Source organism: Neopsephotus bourkii, unplaced genomic scaffold, assembly GCF_033783945.1.
Source record: "Neopsephotus bourkii isolate Nb327-2 ecotype Australia unplaced genomic scaffold, CSIRO-AGI_Nbou_v1 NB_1021, whole genome shotgun sequence".
Taxonomy (NCBI): Eukaryota; Metazoa; Chordata; class Aves; order Psittaciformes; family Psittacidae; genus Neopsephotus; species Neopsephotus bourkii.
In genome coordinates this window covers 89,179-103,435 of record NW_026901510.1, presented here as the reverse complement: position 1 = coordinate 103,435, position 14,257 = coordinate 89,179, and the positions used below count along the sequence as shown (strand labels likewise).

Below are 14,257 nucleotides of genomic sequence, written 5' to 3'. Positions count from 1 at the left end.
AAAGGAGACTCTGAGAGCCACTGGGGAGGGTGAAGGTGCTCAAATGAGCAAGTACCATCAGCCAAGGGGCTGCAAGCCCCTGGGGATCCCCATATAATCCCAACACAAGGAAATCCCTAGACCACAGGGAAATGGTAGGAGTGCGTTACAGACCACCCAACCAGGATGAAGCTATGGAAAAAGCACTCTTCTAACAACTGGGAGAAGTTTCATGATCATTTGCATTTGTTCTGTAGATACTGTCTATTTGGACTTTAATAGAAGAGAGAAACTGGCTGCTCATGGTCTGGATAGGTGGATTCTTCACTGGGATGAAAAATGGCTGGATGGTTGAGCCTGAAGTGTGGTGGTGAATGGTGGTCATCAACTCGGTTAGGGCCAGTGTTGTTTAATATCTCTATTGATGATTTGGATCAAGTGCTCCCTCAGTAAATTTGCAGATGACATCAAGTTGGGTGGGAGGGCTGATCTGCTGGAGGGTAGGAAGGTTCTGCAGAGGGATCTGGACAGGCTGTATCCATGGGCTTTAGCCAATGGGGTGAGGTTCAACAAGGCAAAGTGCCGGGCCCTGCATTTGGGTCACAGCAACCCCATGCAAGGCTACAACCACAGTGGCTGGAAAGCTGCTTGGCGGAAAAGGACCTTGGGGTGCTGATTCCTAGAGCTGAACATGATCCAGCTTGTGCAGCCAAAAAAGCCAACAGCATCCTGGCCTGTACCAGTAATAGTGTGGCAGCAGTGCCAGGGCAGTGATCATCCGCCTGCACTGGGCACTGGTGAAGCTGCACCTCGAATCCTGTGTTCAATTCTGGGCCACTCTCTTGTAATCAAGAGAGACATTGAGGTGCTGGAGCAGGTCCAGAGAAAGGCAATGGAGCTGGTGCAGGGTCTGGAGCACAAGTGTGATGGGGAACGGCTGAGGGGGTGTTTAGTCTGGAGAAGAGAAGGCTCAGGTGGGACCTTATTACTCTACTCTCTACAACTGCCTGAAAGGAGGTTGTAGTGAGGTGGGGGTCAGTCCCTTCTCCCAGGTAATATGTGATAGGGCAAGAGGTAATGGCCTCAAGCTGTGCTGGGGAGGCTTAGATTAGGTATTAGGAAAAATAAAGAGGGTGACTGGGGATTGGAACAGGCTTCCAAGGGCAGTGTTGGAATCACTGTCCCCAGAAGGGTTCAAAACCCCGTGCATATTAGGCCCTTAGCGATATGGATTAGGGGGTGACTTGGCAGTCCTGGGGTAACTGTTAGACTCAATGATCTTAAAGGTCTTTTAAAAACTAGATGATTCTATGAAATAAATATAACATAGAAAATAGAAGCCAACTCCTCTGAACATTGTCCCAGGCTCCTCAGACTGTCAGTCTAAAATTACTTAGAGTCTCCAATTTTCCACATTTCAGAGGATTTATTATAGAGTTATTCCCTGTGCAGAAGTTTGGGGTGAGGTCTCTTCCCTAGTAAAACACCAGAAATACAGCTGCTCAGCATGTTTTACAGTAGGCTTTAATATTATCATTAATGACCACAGATGACAGTAAAAACTTGCTTATTAACCAATCTTTCAGATAATTTCCAAAAAACTAAACAGCCATTTCAGACAAATCATTACCTTTACAGCCATCCTCTCTCTTCACAATCCGGTGGTGACACAAAAAGTCTTGCATGGATTGTACTGAAGTTTGCTAAAATGGCTTGTGCCAAGCTAACTCAAAGTCATGCAGAAAAACTGATACAGCTTTGATGAAGCCAAGGGGGCGGGCTACTCCCATGTGTTTCCCATTTCCAAGTCAGCATAAGCAGCAAGCAGATACACAGAGAACAGACAGAAATTACACAGAGCTTGCAGTTTTGATGGCTGTACAGCCGGTTATTGGGTCTGCAGCTGTTGAAAGCTGAAGGCACTTTGCTTTCCATTGCCCATCAGACAGGAGCTGACATCCCAGGGAATCCTACCTGAAAGACTGCATGCTTACAACACCAGTGTTAGCATTTGTCTTCTGAAGTATCAGCTTATCAAGAATTCATTAACTTGTCAATTGTTAAATATTTCCTGCTATGCTCAGTGCCTGTGCTCTTGCATTTTCCTAGGCACCTGTGCTGCATTTCCTTAGGAACCTGTGCTGCATTTCCCTTGATGCCAGGGAACAAGCCAAGATTCATAGAATCATAGAATCATAGAATACTTAGGGCTGGAAAGAACCTTAAGATCATCAAGTTCCAATCCCCCTGCCATGGGCAGGGACACCTCACTCTAAACCATATCACCCAAGGCCTCGTCCAACCTGGCCTTGAACACTGCCAGGGATGGAGCATTCACAGCCTCCCTGGGCAACTCATTCCAGTGCCTCACCACCCTAACAGGAAAGAATTTTCTCCTTATATCCAATCTAAACTTCCCCTGTTTAAGTTTTAACCCGTTACCCCTTGTCCTATCGCTACAGTCCCTAATGAAGAGTCCCTCCCCAGCATCCCTATAGGCCCCCTTCAGATACTGGAAGGCTGCTCTGAGGTCTCCACGCAGCCTTCTCTTCTCCAGGCTGAACAGCTCCAACTTTCTCAGCCTATCTTCATATGGGAGGTGCTCCAGTCCCCTGATCATCCTTGTGGCCTCCTGTGGACTTGCTCCAACAGTTCCATGTCCTTTTTATGTTGAGGACACCAGAACTGCACACAATGCCCCAAGTGAGGTCTCATGAGAGCAAAGGGGCAGGATCACCTCCTTCGACCTGCTGGTCACGCTCCTTTTGATGCAGCCCAGGATATGGCTGGCTTTCTGGGCTGCAAGTGCACACTGCGGCTCATGTTCATTTTCTCATCGACCAGCACCCCCGAGTCATGTTTACTCTTAGGCTACATCTTCTGTGAGAAGCTGCCTGCAAAATTTCTGCCAAGAAAACCTGGCAGAACCAAGGCCAGGAGAAGCACAACTGAGCCCCCTCTGGCCTCTGTGCTCTGGGGAATGACGGAGGATGCAGTATCTATGTGTTTTATGTGCATGTATAGTGTATGCAGAGAGCAAAGCTGGACAAGAGGAGCATTCATCCCAGGGCACTGCTGATGGAAAAATACAGTCCAGAGATACTTCAAATTAGGTGGGCAAGCCATCCTGATGGCAGCAGGTGCAGAGCAGGACTCCGGAGGGAAGGGCTTTCAGGACCACAGAGTACTGAGGGTCAAGTGTTTCTGTAGGATACAACTGTTTATGTGAGCTGGCCCAGGCCATAGAACAAATGCTCTGTGAGAAAAATACACTTCTTAGTGCTCTTGACAATGTGTATTCAAGGATCAGAAAACAAGTCCTCTCTCCCCTCCTAAGGACCTGTTCTTATCCAAGCTTGTTTTGCAGATATGCCTCTTTGATGAGACTGGTCACCTCTGCTTTCCTCTACCACCAATGAAGAAACACAGAGCTGCTGCTCATCTCTTAGGTGAGCTGAATTTTCCTCTGCAGAGACTGTGCCCTCCGTAAACTACTGAAAAAGCCTGTGGCAAACTAGCTTCTCACTTGGATACCCAAGCTGCCTGTCAAAGGTTAGGTGAAGGAGGGCTAACCCACAGTACCTCACTATCTCTCAACCTCTTTCAGTGAGCTTTTCCCAAAATAAGGTAACATCAAAGGGGCAAAAGAGAGTCTAAGAGCATCAGTGTCAATGGTCTGTGTGTATCTACTCCCATTCCCCTTGTCCCTCCCTACCCACAAAATTCCCTACAGAAATCACTCATTAAAAGCTGTAACCACCTTAGTACTAAGTGGGGAATGGGACAAGGACTGTTCGAATTCCCATAAAAGGAATAGAAATGAAATTAGATGTTCAGATTATTCAGTACCAAGAAGTTCTGTCAGTTTGGGATTCTTTTTCCTTATTTTGTTGCTTTCTTGTTGAATTGGTGGAGGGTTTTGGTGGTTTTTTTTTTTGGGGGGGGGAGTGCATTTTGGGGGCTTCCTCTTATATTGCCAGCAGAGAGGTAAGTGCTGGAGCCATGAGCAGAGAGGACCATTTCCTGCTACCTGCACTCTGTACTTCTGTGATCTGAGGAGTTGGTGCCCCCAGCTGCACACCTGCTGGCTGCCACCACTCAGGCACAAGCCCTTTCTGCCCCAGTAATAGCATCATTGAACACTAAGGACGAGATGGCAGAGAAGGAAATAGCAAGGTTTAGGAACAGAAGAAAACCTATAAAGGCAGAGGTGAGAAGTGATGCAAAGATCACTAATAGCAGGCAGAAGGTGCTGCTTGCACCATTTGGAGAGAGTGAAGTGGGCAAGGTTGCAGTATGGAAAGGTGAGAGCTGCTGTTGCCATCCCAACATGAACAGTCAGACAAGTGTGAAGGAACATCAGAGGAGCCAAACATCACTGAAATTTTGACTGAGGCTGGAGCCAGAACTGGGCTTGTGTCCTGGGTTGTCAGGCAGGGAAGACTCCTTGGTTTCAGGAAAGGATAGTTCGATATCTTGGGATGTCTCTGAATTAAGGAATTTGTGATGTTCAACATGTGATTACCACATGTTGGGTAACCTGACTTCACGTTAAAAATTACCTTGATTAAAACCTCCCTGGGTTTTTTTCCTCACATACTAAACTGTTCTGACATCTGTCCCCCATTCCTATAGCAAAGGACTGGGGTGATTTTTTCTCCTAAACAAAGGAAGAGTCCTGCAAGGTATGTTCATGACCCTTTAAAAATGCAATTTTGGCTTTAAACACGACAAGAAGAAAGAATAATTGATTATTTGAATAAACAATCTTTAACAGCTCCCACTATTAAATCACATGCCCTTTCTGAGGAGATCTGCAAGGTTTTCTGTGGCTTCTTTCTAAATGTCCCAGAAGAAAAACATAAAGTGAAAAATTATGAAGGAAGGCTGTGGGGAAACTCCCCTTTCACCCATCTCCAGAACAGTGAATTTGCTGGGATCTTAAATTAATAATTACATAATCTTAACTCTGCAGAAAAGTGAATTTCTCCTTACAAAAATAAAGAATGTCTTCAGGTTTTCTTGGGAGATGGAAATGGGAAATGGAAACAAGACGTGCTCAAAAACCCGATACAGGGGCTCAGAGCCTGCAGACTAGATACTTTATGAGAAGAGTAATGTTGTGAAAGGATATGAAAAGAGAAGGAGTGGGAATGACGGTGTGACTTGACCGAAGGACATAATAATTCTCCACAGAAAATAGCTTTTGGACAAGCCTGCTGGATCTCTCCCTCATCTACCAGCACCACACTAGCCGTGGAAGCAACCAGTCTCTCAGGAAATCATGACAATGAAACCAATGGAAGTTGCTGGAGTAAGAACAGCAGAGAAAATTCCCAATATTGATCTTGTATTGACTTTAAGACGAAAGATACTTGGAAATCTTTGTAGCAAATTTACCACTTATCCTTGAAGCCACCATACCAAGATACACAATATGATTTATTTTTTTTTTTTAAGAAACTGTGTTGCAAATTATAACACTTCTGGCATCTCTTTCCAGACTGAAAATGAATGATCATATGTCTCCTGTGAATCTGGGATACTTTCACACCTTCCCTCACTTACCTCTACATTCTAAATGGCTGCACTCTATTTCAGTTTGCTGATTAATACTGTCTATTTTCTTCACTTTGCCTGTATAAAAGCAGTGTAAATGTAACTCCACGCCAAGACATTTAAAGATACAGGAGCTATTTCAGAAAGAAGCTTGCATATGTCTAAGAATGCTAATCATCCCTGGCTCAAAGTCAAAGTTTCACTGTTTTGCTGAATTGAGATGCTAAATGTAACCTCCAGAGGACTTCCTTTAAGATCACATATGCCATTGCACTTCAGCTTCTTACTAACTATGGAGAGCTAAGAGGTGCATGAGTATGGTACAGTACTCCATGCTTTTCCTTGTTAAAGAAGATACAGGTCTATGCACGATTCATGCAGACTTCACAGAAATCAAAGCAAAAGTCACTGGCTCCTTCTGAGTGACTTTAAAAGATATAAATAAAACGTGCTAGTTTGCATGTTTGTTTCCAGATTACAGCCTCAAGTTTTCCGAACCGTTTTTCCTAACTGATGAAGATTTTCAGACGGGTTTTCACGCTCTGTTAATCATTGTTATGCCGCAGAAAATATATGGACTCAGTCAGAGATCAATATGATCAAAAACCGTTTATTACAAAGCCTTAACCCCTTATATACTATTTCTTACATGCACTTACAGTGATTTGGCATATTATGATTGGATACATGTCTTGAAGACCCTTAGTGACTAAGATATAATTGGTTAAGCACAGGTGTGAGAACTTGACCTCAAAAGCTGCCAACAGTCACAGTTCTTGTTAACTCGGTGAATTCCAGCTTCTTCTTATCTTGCTTGTTTAGGCTTCCTTGGGCCTCTCACGGCCTTGCTGTATCTTTCAGGACTTATGTACCAATTATCCATTCTCCTGTGAGAACACTGTCTCCACATCTCCCCCTTTTTGTTTTATATCTATTTTGGATGACCCTACTTGAGCAGGGGATTTGGGTTAGATTATATTTCCAACATATGCCAACTACAGGCTGCTGGGCCTGCCCCTTTCATCTGCTGTATGGCTCTCTGGTAACAGGGGAGGCCATCCTTCACATCAAGGTCTGGCATGGCATGTGTCCCCACCGCTCCACACCTGCTGGGTTGCAGCCAGCAGCGGAGCTAAAGGCTCTTCTTGGTGGCAAACACAGAGGCCAACCCAGTCTTGACCTTGATTGTGGTAGCAGGTATTTTGTCAGCCTCAGTCCTTGCACCTTGTTGTCAATGCAGAGTTTCACCTGCTTCATCTAATAACAAGTCGTTATTATGGCAAGGCACACACACATTTACATTAGCAGAGTAACTATTACAGGGTGCAGTAGCATATTGAAAATGCTGATAGCAGCGAGGGACTAGCCAAAGAAATTTCTTACCAGTGGAATTCTCCCACCCTCTTAATTTGTTCACTGTCTGCTTTATAACACTACCATTGTATTAGAATATTTCTATCTTTTGCCTTAGCATTTTCTAGCAGCTACTGCAAATTTTCTATACTCTAACATCCCTTTTACAAGTGACAAATCTATACAATACAAGATGCAGTTTCTTATTTGCAACTGGTTAGTAAATACAGGTGTTACTCTAACTAACATCTCTTTTTCAAGTGACAAATCTATACAATACGAGGTGTAGTTTCTTATTAGTAATTGACTAGTAAATATAGGTGTTTTTATACACAAAATCATAGCCTCCAATAGTAGCTACTTTACAAGCACACATATTCATGTTGTTACTTTTCAGTTGCCCCCAAGTAATGTTTTGCAATCATTCGTTTTTTTCTCTTCCTGTATCTCATTCTGCTTGGGGTATTCACGGTCAGCTCCTGCAGCTGAGGCATCAGGTTCCTCCATTCGTCTGTCCAGCTCATGGCAAGTCTTGACAAACTTCGCAGGCAGTCGCCATGGACCTGTAGGCAGTAGGACACAAATACACCCCCTCCTCCAGGTTATCAGTTCTCGAGAAGTAGGCAGGTTAAATGAGGAGTTTGCCGCATCATTGCCCCTTTCTTTCTTTTTTTCTTTTTTCTGCCACCCTGATGCTGCTTAGGTGATGGCTCATAAAGCTTGTGGTTGCACTACCACTCTCGCTTTTTCAGTTAACAGTTCTTGTTTCAACCGATCTATCTGTTCCTCCAAGTCTTGGATTCAACCCCAGGTTACTTTAAACATACTAAGTTTGGTTCTGTTTTATTTTTTTCACTCTTCGGCTCTGGTGTGCATCCTGGCCATTCCACCGGTGGAGCACCGAGAGCCAAATTGGAGGGCAGCTTCTTTTGAACATGTGGACCAAACTCTCATCAAATACTTTCTTTTTCAGGTCCCGAGATCAAAAGCTTCATTAACCCCCTTGATCAGCTCTTTTTCTTTACTCCAGAGCAAGTCTTTTTAACAGATTATTGTCATATTCTATCCCTCTCACTGAGAGGATATGCTGGAAGAGCTTAAGGATGACCATTTCTTTCCCCATCCTAACCCTCTTCCAGACCCCATCGGCTGTTACCTTATTTGCACTGTGCAGTGTCTTTCTGGGCTCACAAGGCTCCGTTTCGAGGCGTCTAACTCCTCATCCTCGTCCTGTGGATCGAACCCAGTCGACATCCCTGCGGCTCCGCGTTGTCCACTTTCTTCAGTGCCACGCACTTTAATTCCTTCAGTTTCAATATGAAAAATAGGGGTGGTCCCTGTTTGGGCGCCATTTGCCACAGAAAATATATGGACTCAGTCAGAGATCAATATGATCGACAAAAGCCGTTTATTACAAAGCCTTAACCCCTTATATACTATTTCTTACATGCACTTACAGTGATTTGGCATATTATGATTGGATACATGTCTTGAAGACCCTTAGTGACTAACATATAGTTGGTTAAGCACAGGTATGAGAACTTGACCTCAAAAGCTGCCAACAGTCACAGTTCTTGTTATCTCAGTGAATTCCAGCTTCTTCTTATCTTGCTTGTTTAGGCTTCCTCCGGCCTCTCATGGCCTTGCTGTATCTTTCAGGATTTATGTACCAATTATCCATTCTCCTGTGAGAACATTGTCTCCACATTGATACACCTACTTTGCGCGTAAGCTATTTCATCTGAATTTGCATCAAGTTTGAGTCTCTGTAAAAGGATATTCATGAATGTCTCTTTCTGAACACAGAAACCAAATAAAAGTTTCTGATTTCAGTAATAGTAAAGTTTTCACAATGTAAGCCAGCATGCTGAAGCATCAGAAGCTGATGATCAGTATACGTTGTAACTGCTCTACGTAAAAAAAAAAATTAAACACTGCCATGATTCCACATCCACAAGAATAGAAAAAGTATCATTTATTTGTCCTTACACGATGAAATATACGTAAGCAAGGAACAGATTTATACCCCAGTTGTCCTCATAACCAATCCCAGTTATGATGTGTCTCTGCTCGCCCTAACAGAAACATCTGCTTAAGTGTCCTGGCTAAGGATAACCACTGCTATCTGACATTCCAATGGTTTACAATGACAATGCTGTTACAGCTGCAAGTCTGCCACAAGCAAACAGCTGTATACTCTGCTGGATGTATCACAGTCATTCAGACTGCTGGGATTCTTCTTCCTATCCTTAGTAGAAGGCTAAGAGGCGTGTTCATCCAAAAGAACAAAGCTTCTGCTACGTATCTTGTGAAATCTGATGTGTGTGTTTTGGTGGTTTGATTTTTTTTACCAACTTGGCCTGAAGTTAACAAGCTAATGAATACTTCTGAATGACCTTCCTTATGCCTTAAGATGACACCTGACAGCAGAATACAAATGCAGGGATGCAGGAAAAATCCCTTAAGAGAGAGAATCCAAATAGAAAAGCTCATCACTTTTGCAGAATGTTGCTTGCGTGTTCCAGTTGTCCCTCTGCATGGCTCACCCCTCTTGGCTGCTTTCGGCACGTATTAGTGACCTTCAACCCTGACAAATATGTTGCCCTCATGCTTTTATGATCTCCTAATCTCTCAGAAGGTGACACATTCTGAGATTAGACTAAATACACCAGGATCCCAGTGGCAGCATAGTACAGATGCAGTTGTGATGAATGCCAATTAAAACAGTAGCAGCATGTTACAGCTGTTTACAAGTACTTTTAATTAGCAAGTTTTAAACACTCTGTTACCAGGCTCCTCTTTGAAGTATGCAACCAAAATAGTTCTTCAGTTCATCATTCCCTAGTCTTCCGAGTAGTTTTCTGCATGAGTAACTACTGCATGAAAAGTTTTAGCTGAAAAGCTTTGCATGATCTCCTAGTATTTTGCTGAAAAGTTCCTCCTAAAGGATAGAAGAACTTTACCTATGGAGGGAATTAGGGCACAGGAAACTGCCCAGATGAACTGTTAAATGCAATTTGCCCACAGTGTTCCTCGTAACATTTACCTGTAAGTATACAAGTCAACACAACACAAGTAGGTATCTACAATAAAATTCTGCAAATACCTACTCAAAGAGAATAAAAGCTAAGGTTGCTTGTTGAAGACCCATCTGCCACATCTTGGGCCAATTTTAGAAGTAGGATGTCTTCACTCCTTCTTGCCCCCCCAGCAAAAGAAGATCCCCTTCTTAGGATCTGTTTCCATTGTGCAGGGAGGTATGACTGAAGCAGGTGGAGACATGCTGGCTGCACCTATCCCAGGAAAATAAACACAGCCAGGGATGCTGCCAGCCCCAACCATCAATACCATCATGCTGGGAGAAGGGTCACTGGCGTGCTAGGGCCCATGCCGTCCCAGGCAATTCCATCCCCACACAGGTGCAGGAGTCCACAGGGACCAGGAGTCATTCCCAAGGCTATGTGCTTCCAGCCACCCTCTTGGAGATGGAGCAGGAAGGATGTGGTCAAACGGCAGCAGCTGGCCCTCAGGCTAAAGAACAGACCTTGGCACTGGCTTATAATAATTCTAATAAACACAGCAATTAGGGCCAGCTTTAACTAGATTGCTTGAGCAATATAGATAGTTGCAGCTCCAGCACAGCCTGGGGACCTAAGCAAATTTTCATGGGCCCCAACAGACCTCCACTGCTAAAGGGGTTATCTATGCTGCCACATTTTCACTCAGGTTCTTATCTAAACTAAGGTCTTATCCCTTGCCCACCAGTGGAGTCTCCATAATACACATACCAAGGGATGCAGGAACAGCCTTGGATGCCAGCGCAGAGCAGAATGTCCACCCATGTACCCAAACACATTAATTCATACAAACCTTAATCATCACAAAGAAAGGAAACAAATGCTCAAAACTGAGTTTCATGCAATGGCCCAGTCCTGCAGGGACCTCCTCCACATCCAGGGATGACCAAGGGTATTTGACATCAGGCAGGATCATGCAGGTGTAGCCCAAAGCACAACTGCTTCTCAAGGCATGCAGCCACTTGGCAACTTGCTGGTGCTCAACTGACTTCCAAGGGCACTCACTCCAACAGCAGCACAATCACTTACGTTACTAATACCAAAGAAACAATGGCTTATTGCCTGAGCAGTCATACTGTGACTAGGAAATCATTTTTCATATTTCAGAAGGTAACTTAGAAATTACAATATGGAGTGCTTGACATCTTAAGAGATCTATACATCATGTTGACACATATAAACAAAAAATGAGACCATACTGCATAATGTCAAGCAGCTTTTTAGCTTGTTTTAAATGGGGCAACGTTTACAATGTAAAGACACTTTATTTAGGTCTGGATAGGTCATTTTTCTCTCTCTGTTTTGGGTTGGGTTTTTTTTCTTTTCCTGACAGCAGAAGTTCTTTTTTTCTTCACCAAAAAAAAAAATCTATCTCAAGCAGCTCCTAAACATTTGTGCTTAAAACGTTTTGATCTCTCTAGAAAAAATATAATCAATTCTAAAGTTTTTGTCGTTTTCGTTAGCTATTAATAGAGCTATAGAAATTTTCCAGCAGCTACTTTAGTTTCCACGAAGCAAGGACTCTCAGTAACCCTCCTCACCAAGACACATCAGTGCAGAGAGAGGCAGGTACATTGTTCTTGTGATTAAGAACCAGAAGGTTTACTCTCCATTTATTTCAACCACCCTATTAGTGCAGCTAAGACATCTGCATAACATTTCATTTCATTGTGGTACATGTGAGCTAAATAACGCATATGTTAAAACCTGGGCTTTCAGTGGCTTTTAATAGCAAGGAAAAATAAACTCCTGCAGTATTACAGATACATAATCTCTGTCTTGGCTTCATCACCCGATGTTATTTAAAGAAAATCAGTGGCTTTGCACTGACAAAACCCATGCAAAAGAATACTTGCATCAAGCTCATTTTATCTAGTTAATGGGCTTTTAGTTAAAATACTAGGATTCCATCTCATCGCATATTAACAGGGTAACCAAGACTTTCATTTTAATGTGTCTTAGTCCCTGCCCTCTAACAGAGACTCCACGCTGTATCCATTCCTCTAACCTTTCTGCTTGCTCTGTTCAGGCTGGCAGCTTGGAATGGCTTTTTCTGCATAGGGTATTTGGTGCATACAGCACTTGGTGCATACAGTGCTCGCATCAATCATGCATCTCACAACCACGTGTAAATAACTTTATGGCAGAAGTAGCACAACATGAATGGTATCACTGAACCAAACCAACCACTGCTTCTTGTAATGCCTTCTCCTGTCCCCTTCTGGCGTGCTCAGATATATAAACAGATGTATTTATCAGATGCTTATGTCTTTATTGTATGAATACCATTTTTAACAGATTGTTCTGTCACTGTTCCACCCATTTGTTACTGTCTGTAAAGAGGCGCCGCTTCAGAAACTTTTATTCCAGGTGCCTATCAATGGGTTGTTTGTCCTGAAAAAAGTTAAGATGACTTTTAAGCAACTACTGATGTAAAACGCTGTTTCAAATTTGTAATGGGAGAAACTTGGGGGGGGCCCCCCCCCGCTCTGCTGTTCTTCTGATAAATCTTTTGTGCAACTTAGCAAATGTCACAGTTAGGAAAATAAATAACCTGAAATTATAAAATAAATAAATAAATAATTTATTTAGACATTATTTCTGAGTTGCAAATCTGCGGCTCCTGTAGACAGGGGACACATTACCAAGGAAGGCTGACCCTTCACCACAAATACCCCATTTAGTAGAAGATACTTACGAAATTTCCCCTCAGCAGGCAGATGACTGTGGCGATGGAAAAGCCATGCTGTACAATGGGCTGTACAAGGAAGTACATGTCCATCACTCCATCTTGTCATCCAATCAAAATTTTGAAGACGCCTCCTGCAGAAACATTTGTTCTTGCAGACTGTTCAGATTACTTTAGCATTCCAATAAATACGTCTTAAAATCCTTCACTACCCTGACTGTGGTCAGGGATTGAGCCTCACTCCCATTACACCTAGTGAGATGACTGTGATCCCCTGTACAAATCTACAGCCTCTGGCCTGAGATCTCCTCTGGAACTGGGTGCTTAGAGGATTCTGCATGTTTCACACTGATGAAGAAGAGTTAACAAACGTTGATGTGCACACACCTGGAGCTCAAATCCACACCTGAGGTCCTCATCCTACTTCCTAGCCAAGGTCTGCAAAGAGGGCAGCAAGGGCTGTGCAGGACAGGCAGAGGGAGCTGGTGCCACCTGCCTCCTGCACCCTGTCCCTGCGGGGCCTGGGCTGTCTGGGACATACACAGGGGAATGGGACAGTGGGGAGGAGATGGGAAAAGGAAAACAGGAGACTGAGAGGGAGAAAGAGAAGGAAAGGAAGGTGGAGAGCGAGAGACAGAGGGAAAGGGAAAGGGAAAAGGAAAAGGGGAAAGTGAAAAGGTAAAAGGGGAAAAGGAAAACAGAATGGGAAAAACGAAAAGGGGGAAAAGAGAGAAAGGGAAAAGGGAATGGGAAAGAGGAAAATGAAAAGGGAGAAAAGAAAGGGAATGGGAACTGGAAAGGGAATGGAAAAGGGGTATACAGCACACGAAGTGGCCCAGGAGAGGCAGCCATGGAAAGGCAGCCCAGGGTGACGCTGGCGGTGCCACCGAGGAACGAGGCTCTGCGCAGGCCCCCCCGCCCGCCTGCCAGACCCCACAGCAGGCAGCCGCGCCCACGGCGGTCACCACGGGTTGCGGGAGCTGCTCCCGTTTCCCGAGAGAGGGAGGTGTGAGTGCACTGCCGTAACCACACACATACACACACCGGGCGGAGGGGGGGGAGTATGGAAACAAACCCGCAGCCAGGTTGCAACTTTTGGGTCAGCTCTGCCGCCGGACCGGCTGTGCCCGGCGCCGCTCCCTCAGTCCCCGCAGCTCGGCGCTGTACCGGCGCGGCGCTGTCCACAGCGAGCTGGTTTCCCTGCTTCACCCCAGACCCCAGCGCCAAGCTCCCAAGAAACACCCCAAAGCAAAATATGTATTATAAAATAAATAATTTTTTAAGAGGCAGCATCGGCGTAGGGCCCGGTCTGCGCCGCGTTAATTTCATAGCACCGGCGACATGAGGACCTCATACCTCCAGACAACTGGGTGAGTCATAAATACACGGCGCACGGCTGAAAGCCGAGACTGTTTACAGCGGCTTCGCAGCAGCCTCCGCCGGGTCAAATCGCCGCCCCCCGCTCAGGGGTCGTGCTGCGCGGAGGGGGATCCGCGGCGGCACCTGCGGCCGACGAGAGGCCAGGGGGAGGGGGACGAGAGGCCTTCCCCGCCACCGTCCACCCGTCGGTCGGCCAGCCCCGTCCGCCCGTCCGTGTCCG

General features: G+C 44.8%; 1 protein-coding gene across 1 annotated transcript in view; it reads right to left on the bottom strand.

Moving 5' to 3' along the window:
* Positions 1–14,257, bottom strand: part of LOC133215974 (synembryn-A-like) — a 305,748-nt gene that overhangs the window by 203,493 nt on the left and 87,998 nt on the right. The gene's annotated exons all lie outside the window — the stretch shown is intronic.